Genomic DNA, 13,450 nt, shown 5'->3' on the forward strand with positions numbered 1-13,450 from the left:
CCCGGCAGCCGTGGACGAGTGGGAGCAGGTCTTCCTGGGAACACAAGCTGGCCAGAGCCGACGACACACCCAAGCACTCACCCAAGCGGCAGACACGGGCCTCGCCTGCGGTGGGGAGGGCCCCGGCAGCTTGGGCACTGTGGGAAAGGAGGGACCGAAACAGAAAAGGCTGAGGTGGCTCCCTGGGCCGCTGCCACCCCCATTCTCTGAGGGGCCTGGGCCAGATGTGGCCCCAGGTGTGGCTAAGGAGATCCTCAAGAACAAATCCACCTCTATATCCTCCAGAAGGACATAGAGCCTTTTTCCTCCAAAGTTACGGTCTGAAAAGACTTCACTGAGATACACAAATGAAGAAGCTTCCTATACAAGAACTCAAACATTGTTTAAAAACAGTAACAACAACAACAAAAACCTTTGGAGTTGATTTTAGGTAAACACATCGAGGAGGAACAGATGAACAGAATGCGGTGCATGCATCCAAAGGAATATCATTAGGCAACAGAAAGGAAATGAAGCCCTGAGACCCGCCAGCACGTGGGTGACCCATGAAAATGCGACGCTAAGGGTGAGAAGCCAGACACAGAAGGCCACAAGTTGTAGGCTTCCATTTATAGGAAATGTCCAGAATAGGCAACTCTGTAGAGAGAGAGAGAGTGGATTTGTGGTTGCCAAGGGCTGGGGGAGTGGGGGGGGGGGGCTGCTCATTGGTACAGAGTTTATTTGGGGGGTTCTGAAAATCTTCTGGAACTAGACCATAGCGGTGACTGCACAACTCTGTGAATATATGAAAAACCACTCCATCATCTACTTTCGGAGGACAGATTTCATGGTAGGCGACTTGCACCTCAACGTAGAGCCATGACGTATGTAGGTCAAGCTTCCAGAGCAGGTGCAACCGATAACCACTGAGCTCAGCGTTGGCAATAGTCACCCAAAACAAAGGAACGTGATTTCCAAAGAATGGTCACCTTGCTTTCTCCAACCTCTTTTTTTCCCCCAGGGAAACAAAAAAAGATCTATTGCTCCCTCGCCAGGGCAACACCCCAGTCCTCGGTGCCTCATCTTTACAACACAGCTACCTCGTGCAGTTACAAGCAGCGGTGGCAGCAAAACCAAAAGACCTCAGACATCCCAGGGATCCCGGTGACAACAGGCGTGAAGAGTCACACACACACGTTCCTATTGAGAAGCCACAGCCAGAAAGGACAGAACGGTCCGCTGCCTTTGGGGTTCGGTCTCGGGACCTTCCCCAGGCCCCCCGACTGTGCAGTCCCGTGGCAGAAAGAGGAAGGGAGAGTCACAGGCTGCAGCCAGTCCCCCTCTTACAACTCTGCACACAGCCACCTGTCACCCCAGACTTTCCGGGGACTGGCCCAGCCTCCTCGCAAAGAAGCAATTCTCGCTGCCTCATGAGACAACAGTGGCTGCCAGACTCTCTCTCCCAGGCTGGTCCCCAGGTGCTGTCCCCGTCCCCGCATCCTGCCACCTGCCTTTCTCGGCCCCAACTCCAGTGGCGCTCTTCAAAGCGCTCAGTAGACCTGGAACAGTGTCTAGACACAGCGCCATGGTCCCCAAAGAGTATGTGTTGAATAAATGAATGAGAACGGGTGGATATGTTTGTTTCCCCACGATGCACGAAGAACCCAGGCCAAACAAGGCCAAGCGAGACGGACACCATCCCTTCCCGAGGTGGACCCTCCTAGCGCACGCCCAGTTCTGTGTGGGCACCCCTTCTTCCGCCAGGCGTCCCGCGTGTCTCAAACACTTCATCTCTGCGCGATGCGGGCACAGGATCAGCCCTCTGTCCACGTCCGCGGGGCGATAAACCCTATCAAACCCCTGGCTCCCCAGGCCAAACCCAGACCGTGTGCCGGGGGGCTTACAAACCTACAAACCAGGGGACCCTGCCTGACAGGGAAAGCCTGGGGTGGGGGGGGGGCAGGCCCACCCTCCAAGCAGAGGCAGCTCTGGGGACTTTGCAGCACGGTGCCTTGGGGACACGCGCACTCGGGTGTGCATTTAAGCCTATTCCTCTCCGGTTCCGGTCCCCTTAGCGTCCCCCACACACTCTCCTCACTGTCAGAAGAGGTTTGTAATCACAGCCCGTGTGATGGGAAATGAGGTGTGCCTGCCGAGCCCCTTCGGAGAGGAGCACTCCACAGATGTGTGACCCCGAGCCAAGGGCCGCCGTTCCCGTTTCTGTGCAGAGAGAAAAGTGCCCCCCCCCCCCGAAAGGGTAATTGCACGAGTGCCCCATGCAATTATCTGTCTGCACGTCCTCGGGGCCACTTAAACAATGTTTTTATTTAAAATATGATGCATCCAGCCAGCTTTTGATTATCCATGGTAATGGGGGTCAAGGATCAGCTGAATAATTGAAATGGAAACTTTATTCCCACCGAGAGTGTCGCTCTCCCCCACCTCCTTCCTTCCTTCCGCTGAGGAGAGTGGCGCTGTGGGATCGTGGAAGGGGCGCTGGGCTGGGAGGTCCAGCCCAGCCCCGGCCCAGACTTGGTGACTGCCTTTCTGGGGGGCGGGGGCCAACGCCCTTCCCTTCAGGGGCACCGTGACGGGAAGGGGCCGGTCCCCGGCAGCCCTCATCACCAGGCCGCGCGTGATCTTTGTAGTTAGAACACGTGTCTTCAGATGCACCTGCTTTCACCACGTACCGTGCCCCCGAGCCGTGTTATCGCCATTACGGTCATAATAACCGATGCGGCCCTCAGACACGTTTATGACGTCCGTGAAGATAACTCCCTAGTGTTACAAGTTTTTAAAAGGCTCCGTCCAGAGAGACTAGCAGCACTTCACTGAGATGACGTCCCTCTGACTCACAAGATGCTCTCCCCCAAAGCGTCCGCTCCCCGCGCGGCGAAGGCTCTTTGGGAACACGGGCCCCCCTTCCCTGCCCCTTTCCGGAACAGCTCCCATCGCGCTGATGGAGACGGTCCACGCAGCCGGCTCGCGCCTCGCCCCCGGTGACTGCGGCGTCGGGGGAAAGGTACAAAGCCTCCCAGGGCCCATTACACCCGATGTTCTCCGATGTTCTCCGCGGTAATTGCCTGCCGCAAACCATCGCCCCTGGCTGCCTGAGTGACAGACGAAGAGCGAGGGGAAGGCAGGGCGTTTTGTTTCCCTACAAATTGTATCCCTATTTAGGAAGGCGCACCTGGCTATCAGACTTTTAATCACAGAGCATAAAACTGAAATCATTTCCAGCACCTGAAGTGATTTCATTGGCGTCACCCAGTTTTTGTGGATTAAGTTTTTAGAGCAGAAAGAAAAAGCCTTACACTTCAACGATAACAAGAAAAACTGGTTTCTTCCCCCACCCCCACCCCCCCCCACCCCCAAATCCCAAAAGTTTCTTACGTAAGGACTTTGGGTTTTATTTTTCTTTCTTTAAGGAGAAGAGTTCACTGGTCCAGATGGGAAACAAAATGGCAGGGTTGAGACCCCCACCCCACTCCGCCCCACCCCTTGGGAGACTGGCTAATCAGTGTCTTCTGGATGTATTTACAAAAACAGTATGTTTAAACATTTCAATAAACAGATTAAAACACAGATTTGTATACTAGCCTCTGCCAGCCACTTCTCCAAGCCAAGAATCCTTTTGTCCTTATGAAACCACATGATGATTGTTCCTCGAATCCAAGTCCCGGCCTGAGAGGCCCTGGACCTTCCTGGAGATTTGGTTTTCTCTTCTTCCTCTCGGTGGCCTCTGATCTCACGTTCTGGCTTTACTTCCCACTGTTCTACCCCCTGGGTGTGTTCTTACTATAAGTTCCCCCAAAGCCCTTTTGGAAGGAAGAAGAGCTCAAGTTGTAAGCCACCCAATTTCCCTCCAAAGCCAGAGTTCAGAGTGCCGTCCACATCCAGAGGGAAGAGACGGCATGACCTCGATGTCACGCTTCCGGCAGCACGGGGACCTCCAGCTCCCAGCAGGACCTGCCTTTAAGCGCTGGGAACTTCTGGGACTTTGGTTGAGCCCCAGGAGAAACACGCAACTCACCCAGACCTTCCTGGGGTTGTCTATCACTTGCTGCCCTCCAGGAGAGAGCTTCTGTAGCACATCTGTCAAGACCAGGCTCTGAAGATAAAGTCTTCCCAAGTGGGAGAATTGGCCCCTTCGCTCAGGTTCCCCAACCCATCCCCCACCATTCCCGAAGGACGAGGGCTCCTGGAATTTAGACTTAAAGCTACTGCAGGGATCACGTGACCCCGCAACACCAAGTACAGGGGCGTATCCCCTCCCCGACAACACCCATGGCTACTTGGTCACGGTGCTCTTCCCCACAGAGCCAGGCATCAGAAGCCCCTTTGCCCGGACCTCCAGCCAGATTCGGTACTCGAGCTAAAGCCGATCTGCCACCCGCCTCGTTTTAAAGATCACAGAAGGGGGACCAGAACCCGCCTCTCGCCAGAGCCCACGCCACTACCCGTGATGCCGAGCTCTGGCTGTCACGAATTCTGTCCTGGTGTAACCTGCACGTGTGTGTAGACACAGACACACGCTCACACGATGCACACATGTGCCCAGCCTTGCCTGTTTTCCTGACCGCTAAAAGGTGTCCTGGCTTCGTGCAGTCTGTTCACTTCCCGCTGCCTTGAGAGGGTTTGGGCTTCACCGACATGCTCTTCATCTTTCCTGTGATGCATAATCAAGATAACTGGGGAGAAAATACGGGTAAATTCCAAACAGGCAGATACTAGCCCAAAAGAGCAATGAAAAATGAAGACATTGCCCCCCCCCCAGGTGTCTGGGGATTTGCATTCAACAGGTACACATTCACCAAATATTTCTTGAGTACCAGCCAGGTTCTAAAGTCTGTTCTAGGTCAGAGGATCAGGGGAGAAGAAGACAGAGAAGGTCCCTGCCCTCGTGAGGCCGACAGTATAGTGAGAGAGAGAATCATAACTAAGAAAACACATAAAGGAGTGGGGTAATTTCCGAGAAAAATAAGTGTATTGAAGACATAAAAATGGAATGGGTTGATGAGGGGTGAGAGAAAGGGAAGGGGGAGCATCCTTGGGAAGAGACCTGTAATATAAGAAAGATTCAGCTATGACGAAACACGAGCGCAACGGGTTCCAGACAGAGGGATCACTACGTACAAAGGCTCCGGGGCAAGCACTCCATTGGCAGGTTAAGGCCGGCAGAAGGCCAAGGGCATACGGAGTAATAATAGCAAAGAGGAGAGAGCAGGATGACAGGGCAGAGGGCGGGCAGACAACGGACGATGCAGAGCTTTTTAGGCCACAGGAGAAATTGTATTGTAAGAAAAGATCAGACGAGGTGTGAAGGTGGGGAGAGCAGCCGAGAGAAACAGCAGGGTCAGAACAGAGGAAGGAACTTTTCACAGAGTCTGGAGAAGGGAAACACCGCGTGAGAGAGAGCGAATGGAAGAAGAAATCTGACATGTGCTGCTGTGGAGCATACGGGACCCCCCAGGGGCCGAAACAAAACTCCTAGCAAAGGACGTGCGCTACCGAATCACTTACTGTTTTCCGCCCTGAACCCGGCACTCGTCAAGCTGCTCGGAGACGAGACCACACGGGTGCCCATTCGAAAGGGGCCGTACACGCCTTCTACGGGATTTAGCCGCGTGTGTGAACATGCAGAGGTGCATCCTCAGAGAAGCCCAGCTCTGGGTGCACGCCTCCCTGCCCCTGAGCGGGGAAAAATGGATCCAGGCTGTTTAAATGCTGTGTCCTCCACAAGGCATGACCCAACTCGCTCGGGCAGCGGGGACCCCCTCCCCTTCCAGGGCCCCGTGGCAGCTTCCACCTCCTGCCTCCTGCCCCCCCGCTCCCAGCACAGTGTACCGCAAGGACCACCGGACACGACACTTTCTCTCGCTACACTATGCCCTCCTTGAAAAGATGGACACAAATCTAACTTTCTGGGCCCAGCCCCAAGTAGGTGCTTCATAAGTAACTGCTGAACAAGGCCTCGGCCGCCTTGGGAGGGCAAATGTCACCTGTGGCTTTTTCAAGGGAGTTCGCCGCAGCGCGAAGCCACGGGGCGGTAGTTCCCTCTGTGAGGCTGGTCTGGCCCGCAGAGTCCCTGTCCCTCGGCAGCTCAGCACGGCGGGGACACCCCATCTCTGACCTGCCCCCCACGGGGACAGGCAGGCATGTCCCGCCAGCCTCCCAATCAGGTCCCGGCAGCTGGGAGACCCAAGCCGCCCGGACAGCATTCGGCACAGTGACGCTCTTCACCTCGCGGCCTCCCCGGGAAGCCCAGCCCGTGCAGATGCGCCTGGTCCCGTGAGGACAAACGGGAAGCGGCCCTGACCTCCTCCAGAGGCAGCCAGCGGATCCTGAGCGTGCTGAACATCTTGCAGACTCCTTCCTGTTCCCCTCGGGTCCAGCCGCGCAGAACGTGGCACGGCGGGGAAGAACTCCGAGCCAGCGGGCCAGCAGCCGACACACGCGTTCTCCCAAGGAAGGTGGCGGGGAGGCCAGGGGAGGGGGGACCTCAGGAACGGGGTCGGTGCAGACGCCACTCCAGGCACCAAGCAGGTTGGGGACGACGAGGGCAGCCAGGAAGGATTTGTGGTCCGGTCGTGGGGCCACGGCTGGCGCAAGCCAGTACCTACCTTCCCCCTTGTCCCTCACAGACCCGCTCTCCACTCCACGGCCAGAGGGACAGCCCCCAAACACACGGTTACACCCAGCACCTCACACCAGTGACAACCCCTTGGGGGTCCCGTAACTCCGTGATCTGCTCAGCCTGCACGACCCGCGGGGCCCCGGCCTCTGTCGCCTCTGGAGTCCCTCCCCAAAGCCCGCATCCTGTTCCTGCGTCCCAGCGGCACTGGCCTCGCCACGGCTCACACTCCAGCCCCGTCAGGACCGGGCCCCACGGCCAGAACTTCCTTTCCCCCTTGCCTCACCGTCCCCGCGAGGCCTTCATCTGTCAGCCCGTCCCCAGCCCCCAGGGCAGCCTTCTGAGATGCCCGCTCCAAGGCCAAGTCGGACCTCCGGACTCACCACGGTTGTCATGGAACGTTACAGGTGTCATGGCTTGCTCGTGACGCAAACCCCACAGGCCGGGGACCTTTCTACCTTGTCGCCAGCTCCGAGGCTGCCGCCCGGCAGGAGTGAAAAAGTGGACGAGCCCTCCCCCCAAACGGAACAGCTCAGGACACCACCCCCCCCCCCCCACCGGTGCCCTGTGCTCCTGCTCGCACCTGCTCCGCCAGCCTGGCGTTCCCAAAGCTTACTGTTGATCCCAACGCTTGGTTCTCTGGACGCCGGGACCTTCAAAGGTCAGAGTCACACATTTTCTACCGCCGGACCTCTTGCGGCCCCCAGCGCACAGCAAAGACTAGTAACAGCCAACACTGGTGGGGGGACAGGCCAGCCACACCTCCGAGCCACGACGGGGGGCAGGCGGTCACTACGCATGCCCGCTTTACAGAAGAGGAGAAGGAGGTTCACACAGGTGGGGCAGCTTGGAGCCAACCACTCGGCCCGTCGCCAGCAAAGACGCCATTCAGACCCAGGCTACCGGCCCCACCAGCACGTGTCCCCACGACACTGAGCTCCCTGCTTCAGCTAACAAGAGAGACGGGCGACCCCCTCTCCGTCAGCAGCCCCTGTGCTCAGACCCCGTCTCGGAGAACGCCTCCCAGCGCCCCCGATGTCCGAGGCCAGCCGTCTTAACTCTGAGAATACGAATCCCAGACCATCTCAGTTCATTTGACGCAAACCCCCACCCAGAACTTTTCAAGACGGCGCTCCCTCTTCAGAAAGTCCGTGCCCAGGATCGAGGTCTGAATACTGTCTTTGATTCAGCCGGCAGTGATGCACCTGGCTGGGCGGCGGGCCGCAGGAGCCTGGGGCATCTGGGGGTGAGCTCGGCCGGGTGTCTCCTCAGTCGTGGGCAAGCCACCTTACTCGTCAAAGCCTCGGTGTATCCGCCTGCCTGTCAAGCGGGGACAATCATCATCACACAGGCACTCGGGAGAATCAGGTATGAGGCGCTCGCCACGGGACAGGCCGACCTCCGGGCAGACGTCACGGGCGCGTGACGGTTGCAGTTACTGTCCTCAGTAGCATCCAGAGCCGGCCATCTCAGCACAAGGGTGCCCAGAGAAAGGGGCTGCCTCCCTCCTCAGGAGAGGTCACCCCAGGAGACGGGAACCATGCAGCCTGCGTGCACAGCTCAAGGCGGCAAAGTCACGCACATGTCAACACGCCTCCTCCAGCCCCACACATCCACCTCCACGCCAGCCCCCTCGCGTCTTCATCCGCACAGAGAGAGCACGTGTGTGCACTCGCTCACGCACACACACACACACGCCTCCTGTCCCGGCCCACGTGCGCCTGGGGACGTGGACCTCGCCGGGGGCCCAGCAGCGCTCAGCCGGGTACACCTGGCCTGCCAGAAACCCAGGGTGGCAGGGGCTGTGCTGGCGGGGGGCGGGGGGGGGGTCCCCATCAGGTAGGTGAGCCTGCGAGGGGGCCAAAGTATTTGCATATAATTTGCATGTATTGACACAGCCTTCCCATCTCTGCACAGAGCACTCCCAAGCTAACCTGTCATTACTGCTCCTCTGAAGCCTGGTTTCTCTCAGTGATTCGTGCTGCTTACCACCCACTACTAGAAAGTACTATGTGGTGAGACGGGCCAAGAGCTGACTCTGAGCACCCAGCAAGTCACACCCGCCTCCCTGGGCCTCAGTGTCTCCCCGCGAACAACCGATAAAACGGCACCCCTCCAGCGGGCGCACCCAACGAGCCCTTCCCGCACAGAAAACGTTGGCATCTGCCTGGTGCCGAGCACCTGCCAGAGTGCGACGGGCCACCTTGCTATTATCAGAGGGCCGGGGGGGAAGTCTGGGTGGAGAAGCGGGCCCCACGTTCTTCCCGGATGCAGTTTCGGGGTCTCGGATTCTGGGCCCCCTGTGCCCCTATGGTCGCGAGATGTAGCAAATGTATACAAATGCGGGTGCCAAGTTAAATGTGAATTTCAAAGAAACGATGAATAAAACATTAGTGTGAGCATGTCCCGTGCAGTACCGAGGACACATTTATACCGAAAGCAAGACAAAAACGTTATCTGGCTGCATACCCGGAATTCACATTGTAACTGGGGATCCTGTCGTTTTATGTGACCACGCCACCCGGGACTCGATGCCCACCGGCTTCCACTGCTCCTAACGCTCTCTTTTCTCACGGCTTCCTTCCACCCACACCCAGAGAACACGGACCTGATTTCCTAAGTGCCCGGCTTCCCAGTGTAGGACAGGGAGCGCAGAGGTTACACGTGAGGTGAACTGAAAATTGCTGAGAGAGGGAGGGAGGGATGTGTGTTTCCTAACTTAGTTAAAAATCTAAAATCTGTTCCTCTTTGGTTTCTGCGAGGAGCCCGGTGGTTGTCGCTGTGAACGTGAGGCGACGCTTCCTGTGGCGAAGGGTACGTGTGTTTGCATCAACAGGGCCCGTTTCTAGGGTTCCTCTCAGGATGTGAGGCCCGTGGCAGGTCGCAGAGGAAGAGGGAGGGCCCTTGGGCAGGGGCCGCTGGGGAGGGAGGCTCTCCCTCTGGGGGCTCCCAGGAGAGCCCCGCCCCACACGGGTAAGAGCCTCCTCCCCCGAGCCCCTTGCCCAGCTTCCCCATCACACACCAGTCGCCTGGGACCCTCTGCAGAGCACAGGGGTGAGCACGTGCCCAATTCCTTATTCACGCGGGGGGTGGGTAGCCGTGGCAGGGAAGGGACACGGCTCGGGGAGTCCAACCTCTGACCGGGAGTCACCGTCAAGCGCGGAAGGCACAAACACAAAATGTGCACAGAGCACTGCACCCAGGGCGCTGCAGGCTGACCCTCCAGTGGACTCAGCTCGGGCTTCTCCAGCCGGGACACCTGTCCTTCTGGAATGGGCGAAGGGCCACGGAAGGACCACCTACTGACCCTACAGGTGAACACGGGCCACGCTTGGGAGTGACCATTTTCCTTCCGGATTTCTTTTTTTTAGCGGCGAGTGTGACTTCACAGTACGATGGATGGATGCTCTATGGAGTGCAATGCAGATGTTTCATATTTTTAAGATAAAAACACTAAAAATAAAAGGGGAATGTTGAAGTTTCCTCCTCCTTAAAGCAGTGATGGGAGAGCACACCAGCCTCACGGGCCCCTGGCAAGGATGAAAGGGAGAAATGCAAGTAAAGCCTTTCCCTGACACAGCACGAGGCAGGACCAGGACCTTCTCTAGTTGGGACTTTCATCACCACTGAGACAGGGTTCAAGGATTACGATCTCATCTGATCTCGTATATCGGTCCTCCCCGCACATAAAGAGATCACAAAGCAATCAAAGAACTCTATAGGCTTTGGGCACCAGAGGAAGATCTCCTTTGATTTCTAATGGCATCCTCAAGTCAGGTCTCAAAAGTCTGAAAGCCACCTGCCTTATCTGACATGCTGAGATGGCCCTCAGCTTGTACAGCCATGGCCACGGACACGGCTGGCCTGAAAGGGGCCAGAGATCCTTATTACCAATAGAGAGACGATTCTTTGCCTCCCCCTTCGTGACCTCTCACCATGGCTGAACACAGGTGTCCCCAACCCAGAATAACCCAGCGTTGCCTGCTCAGGATGCCAGGCCAGAGATGCCCTGGTGAAGGATGTGGCCAGCAGCATTCAAGGGGCATGGGGTGGTCAGGAGGGCCGAGGCACTTAACTGAGACTGGGGGGCCCAAGACCCTTGAATCAGCTGTCTGGGTGGAGGGATGGAAGGGGTGGGGCCTCAGGGCATGACACCCAAGGTCAGTGCCCTGCTTCCTCATACCCTCTGACCCGTGCTCTTCAACTTCAGAAATTCAGTTGGCACCTCTTCTTCAGGACTGAAAACTGACTTGGCCAGGGCTCATCTGCACTCCGTTTCTACACTCAACACAGAGACCAGCCCCATGCCCTGGGAACTCTCCCAGCCTGCTCGGAAGAGATCGTCCATGCTCCTGTCTTGGATGGGCCAACCAGAAGTGAACCGTAAACTAAACGAAGACCTACACAGGCCGTGACAAGTGGCACTGAACCATTAGCAGCTGGCGACGCGGTCTGACTCTAGGACTGCAGGAGAACAGTCTGAATAACGTCAGAGAACAGAAGGCGGGTCTCTTGTGATTAGGGCCCCTGATGTACTCCCACTTTCTTATTGACCGGATCATCGTTGCAAAGATACAGAAAGTTGTCCCCACAGCTCCACTACCGTTTGGCCTTCCACCTCTCATTCTTGCCTCTGACTCAAGCTGGCTGCTGTCCTGTTGTCACCTCGGAAAGCAAGGTGCCACGCCCATGCTAAGTCCTACATTTAAACTGCTCGTCAGGTTTACAGCCTCAGCTCTGAAACACCAACAGGCTTTTTCAGGGTAATTAGCTTCACACACATGCGACCGTGCCAACATGCGATCAACCTAGCCCCAAAATTAGTTCCTGCTAAAATATTACACTGTGTCTAAACTACATCGGGAAGATGTTCCTTGGTCATGAAATCTGCTCTATCAAAATCAGCCTTGTTTGGAGATCGGGGACCTCGCTCTTCTTCTCTGGGGTGGCAGAGTTGCTTCCAAAGCCAGTTTTGTTTATCTAAGCTATGATCCAATATCGTTTTTCTTCCCCCCCCAATTTCAGCTCGTACAGCCTTTCCTTTTGGAAAAACAAAGCATGGCAAAATCACAACTCTCTCTTGGCCAGTGGCCAGACCTCCAAGGGCTGGAGCCAAGAGATTAACGGATACGCCCAGAGAGGGCAAGGTCAGAGAGCAGAACATTCTGGACACGTGTGTGTCGGAGACAGACTCGTAGGACCGGAGGGCGCCCATACACGAGGGCCGGCGTCTCCCGCTTTGAATGACATGCTAAGGCCCTTCTGAACCAGTGGGTGAAACATGCCTGTGACACTAATTAATGCCAGGCAAAATGTAACAGCAGATCTTGAAAACTAAAAATAGGTCTATTCCAACTGATTCATCCCCTGACTGCACAGAATTCAGAGTTTTTTCATCTGTTTCTCTCCTACGTGTACGTTAGATTATGGCCTCTTTTCTCTCCCTCCATCTTTGTTGTTGTTCTTCTATTTCTCTCCTTCGTGTTGTGTGGTTCAAACCTTCCAGAAGAGATGTCCCCACTTGGCTACCCTCCGGCCCACAAACATGCTTAATAAGCAAGGAAATCATCTCTTTTCCTGGCTCACATGGCTGGGAGCTATGTAATTTGTCCTTAATATTTTCCATGCGGATGTTTCTACCCTGTTGCATCACACACAGAACTCTATAGCTTTGTTTCCGATTACAGTCCCTTCTATTTTAAACTTTGTTGATTTCTACTGGGAAGGAAGCCTATTTCGTACAGATTAGCTGGACAGCTGGGTCTGATTGCTTCTGATGACTGGGCTTGGGGCCACCGGGGAAACAGGTTTCCCAAAGCCCCTTGCATGGAGCCCCATTCCACACGGCCCCAAAAGAATGGGGTCAGCACTCGCTTCGGGGAGGAAGGGTTAGCAGCCTCAGGTGGAAATCAACAGGTCAAGCCAGAAGCGGGTTCAGACCTTATTCCACAGCTCAGGCTTGGGAGGCTGTGCTGGAAAGTGGAGGAGGGGGGAATCAGAAGCCCCCTGGTTCAAAAGCTCTCACAGGGACCTGACTGGGGGCTTGTGTCAGAGAGAACTACGTGTGCTTGGAAGGAAGCATCCATCATGCTTGCCTGATATAATCACTCGGGAGGCAACAGACAAGGCTCAAGGATTAAGGTCCCTTCATCTGGCCTTGCATCCCAGACCTCCAGGTGCATAAAGAAATCACAAAGACCTCTCTCACCTTCACGTGCTCAGTCCACAGGCAGGTGGGGGCTGCCGCGCTCTCCGGAAAACCGGTGGCTCCGATGAGGCAGGAGTATTCTCCCTGCTCGTCCCATCTCTGCCTTGCTTCTCTCTATGCCTTCTCTAGAGAAAACCGAGTGCTGGAAATTTAAAAAAAAAAAAAAAAAAAATCGTGTGTGTGGAGGGTGGTGGGTGTCGGGGGTGCCGGGGCGGTGGTGGGGGTGGCAGAGGGACACCGGGGGGTAGGTGTGCAGCCTGCCCTGGTGTGGGTTCGGGTTTAATGGCCGACGCTGGTGATACGGTTTGCCTGCTGAAGCTCAGTGCCACTGCAGCTCTGTGTGTGGGCGGCGGCAGCTACACGTCTGGGTTTCAAACCATTACACTGAACATTTGCAAACAGATAAAAAAACAAAACCATCCGGTACAAATGGAAACTTCTGTTTTCCCTTCTCTTCCTGCGTTCTAGCCCCTTTCACCTCTCCCCCAGAGGAGGAGGAGGAGGAGGAGGAGGAGGAGGAGGAGGAGGAGGAGGAGGAGATGGAGGAGGAGGAGGAGATGGAGGAGGAGGAGGAGATGGAGGAGGAGATGGAGGAGGAGATGGAGGAGGAGATGGAGGAGGAGGGGGAG

General features: G+C 56.2%; 1 protein-coding gene across 1 annotated transcript in view; it reads right to left on the bottom strand.

Annotated features, from left to right (window-relative positions):
• Positions 1-12,966, bottom strand: part of ZNF831 (zinc finger protein 831) — a 104,989-nt gene extending 92,023 nt beyond the window's left edge. Inside the window, exon 1 of the mRNA XM_019426396.2 lies at positions 12,822-12,966. The gene's annotated coding sequence lies outside the window, so the exon portion shown is untranslated. The remainder of the gene's footprint in view (positions 1-12,821) is intronic.
• Positions 12,967-13,450: the final 484 nt, after the last annotated feature.

The sequence above is a fragment of the Panthera pardus genome, unplaced genomic scaffold (assembly GCF_024362965.1).
Source record: "Panthera pardus isolate Hobbes unplaced genomic scaffold, ASM2436296v1 HiC_scaffold_25, whole genome shotgun sequence".
Lineage (NCBI taxonomy): Eukaryota > Metazoa > Chordata > Mammalia > Carnivora > Felidae > Panthera > Panthera pardus.